Below are 3,625 nucleotides of genomic sequence, written 5' to 3'. Positions count from 1 at the left end.
TGAGTGGTGTGGTTTTCATCACATTTCTAAGCTTTTCTAATACAATCAATGTTCTTGGTGTCTTCTTCTATGTGGGATTTTCTTTTATGGCAATTGTGTTTTGTGCATTTTTTTTTTGCCAAAGACGAAGGGAAAAGCCTTGGAGGAGATTGTGTAGTACTTTAATAACATATCCAAGGGAAAGAGTGATAGCCCAAGACAATTGCAGCTTAGAAATGACAAAATTAGTAAGAACAGATGGTGGAAAAGCTATTGTAAAAAAATTTAAAAATGCTTATTTTGGTTGCTATTCTAATTCTAGAAATTGGCAATCAAATGGAGGAAATGTTTTGTCATTATGAATTCTTGATGAACCAAATGGTCCAAATTAAATTCCTCAAACTGTCATCTGGATTTCAAGTTCTAGAATCTCAAATCCAAGATTTTGAATGCCAATTCTCAAATTATATTCCAACAACCAAACAAGCCCTTAGGATTTCAAGAGTAGGGTGAGAAGGCATCTGTTGCATCGGATATCATAGGGGAATTGCTAAAGTTGAAGGCAGTAACTCAGACCAAATAGGCTTATCTATGCCTATGCACTATTAAGAAGCCAATTCAAGCATAATGCTTTCAGATTGAACAACAGGTATTGAGTCACTACATATAGGTAAACATAGTGTTTTATCTTCTTGGTGCAGATGACAAGAAAATAATTTGTTGACAACAACTTCTAGGATTCCATGATATCTCTTTAAGTACATCAATCTGAGGGCTATAAAGTTTTCTAGAAGACTATAGCTCTGATGTTCATATACTTCTAAAGGTGCATAGCAAAGTCAAGAATCGACTTTTTCTAATCACCCATCAATTTCCTATTTTTATTTTAGGTACTTTTCTTACCATTAGTGTGAACTAGCTTATGGCTCTATCATAGTGCTACACTTCAAGCCCGAGCCTGATGCACTTCACTTCACTGCTCTTGTAGTTATTTGTTATTGCTATACTCTAGCCCAAATTTGATGAACAATAACGTAGGAATAGATTAGTATGCCATAGAAGATATGTTGTTGCAGGGGACTGTGTTCTGGTAAGCTTTGGTGCCTGTGTCATTGGAATTGAATTGTAAAGTCTTTTTCTTGTGTCTATGGAGAAAATATAAGCATTAGATAGAAGGTATCCTAGCAAGTATTTTAGGCCATTCTCAAGGCACAATTTACGCAACTTGATATGTTTTGAAATGCAACAAAATGTCTTGCCAATGGGCAAATCTAAAAGGAACATATTGGGCCTACAATGTATGAAGCTTCTAGGACATGTTATCAATGATAGGAAGTGTTGGAAGTGTCGAGATCAATGCACAAAAATATATGTTATTTTTTGAATTTAAAAAATTAGGAAATCCCAGCAAAATTAGAAATAGCCAATAGTAAAAAAGAAATTAATGAAAGAAAAATATTTTAAAAATAAATCAATTTTAAACTTTTGAGTTTAAGTAAATGTTAACTAAAAAATTAATTACAATCAAGATAACGGTTCCTAGATAATGTTTCCCTACCTATAAATAGGCAAGGACTAATAATTTATTAAGCTTTTTAACTCTAAAATTGGTTCAATCTACTTTTTGAATAATTTTAACCCTTAAAGTCACTTTCAAGCATTTAAACATTTAAAACTTTCTACTCTCTTCCCATCAAGTTATGAGACTGAGGCACACAATAAGTTATTTTAATTAAAATGTCAATATTTGTGAACTTAATTAAATTTAGCTCAATAATACACCCAGCTAGGGACAATGGTTCAAATGCATTTGATTTGAAATCTGACTCCATGAGAGTGATCTCATTAATAAAAGATGATAAACAAACTCGACTTGATGACTTATTAAAATTATATTTCTTAACAAGAGGATGTTTGTAAAAAGTAAACATGTGGGATGAGGGTAAGGGAAATAGTTATATTTGACATTGAAGAAAGTTAAAATATTTTTTTGTTTAAGAGAACATCCCACGATTTTGACATCTATTTTTAAAGTTTTATCTTAGAGATTTTTTTAAAGAATTAGAGGAAACCATGTTTGATTGTGGTTGATTTATTGTTTTAACATTCATATTAACATCACAATATGTACAATATGACCCTTGCTCCTCTATTGCCTCATATGGTACATTGATACCATCTCCTATTATTTGAGCCAACATCTTGCCTTGGGAATGTTTAGGGCAACGACTAACAGGTAAACTATTTTGTTTGCCCCTTGCCGCTATGCCTAGGCCATGTACCGCCCCTTTCCATTACTGCATTTGACATCTAACCAGGCAACCCTTTCTTGGGAGCTCCCCCAACCATTTCACACGTGGAGAAGTAGTTGAGTTTGGCATCTCTGATCTTTCTGTGGGGGTTGATCTATGAACAAAGAGGAATGAACTTGATCACAACAAAGATAGTGAAGGGTTGGTGCTCCTAGCTAAGGCTCTCCCACCACTGAGTCAATAGTAGCATAATCGACATTGAGATTGGGAAAACAACTGGATCATCTGCTCAACCTGCAGCAACCAATTGACCCCATATCCAACCGCCCCTCGACATATATTATTATCCCTCTCGACCTTGACTTCTAAATCTGTCTATAATAGAGGGGTTGTCTTGTTTTGGAAGCATAACCGTGAGCATCGACAGTTGTGTCAAGACACATTCCCTCAAAAAAAAAATGGCATTCCCTCCAATTTGAATAGCCTTAAATGTCTTGGCATTCTCTGCAAGCAGAAGTGAATTGAATCAATAACTATTTGTATATGCCAACCACCCCAATTTTAATATTAATATACACTAATGTAAGGATGACAAACTCAAGTCTTTTCTCCGCGTGTAAAATGGCAGGGGAGCTCCCAAGAAAGGGCTGCTCAGCTAGATGTCAGATGCACTGATGGTAGGGGGTGGTACATGGCCTAGGCATAGCACCAAGGGGCAAACAAAATAGTTTACCCTTTAGCCGTTGCCAATGTTTAGGAGTCTATCTCAATCAAGCCCTTAAATTTAATTTAGCAAGATTAGATTTAGGTGCATTGAAAATTTACAACTTGATGAATCTTGGATAAAAGAGGTACAAGTAATCAAAAAAATCATTAATAATTTTTTTCCATTATTACTACTTTAAATACTTATATATTACCTATGTGCTCAATTAGTTCTTTTAATTTCCTTTTTAACAAACACTTCTATAATTGTAACTCCCAAAAAAATCATAACCATATATTATAATAATAATAAGAAGAAATTACAAAAATAAGTTGTGAGCCTCTTATTAAAAGATCACAGACACAACCATACACAATTTTGTTGAGGGGACCACCAATGCACCCAGAAATAATAAAAAGTAAGCATTAAAAACATGGAACCAAGACTTAAAATGATAAACAACACCAAAGTAAATTTAAAAAAAAAAGACAATTTCATTCCCAAGAAAAGATAGACAGTGAATATCCACCACCCATTTGAGCTTCCGACCCATCACGAGGAAATATTGACCACTATTTATTATTAAAGGTATTTATAAATATTCCTTTCCTCGATAAATATTAAATATTAAATGGCACGGCCGAAGGAAGAGAAATAGAAAATAGAAAATAGAAAATAGAAAATTCGA

The sequence above is a fragment of the Cupressus sempervirens genome, chromosome 8, assembly GCF_028749045.1.
Source record: "Cupressus sempervirens isolate cs-2001-9-10 chromosome 8, ASM2874904v1, whole genome shotgun sequence".
NCBI classification, from domain to species: Eukaryota; Viridiplantae; Streptophyta; class Pinopsida; order Cupressales; family Cupressaceae; genus Cupressus; species Cupressus sempervirens.
This window is presented reverse-complemented; position numbering follows the sequence as displayed.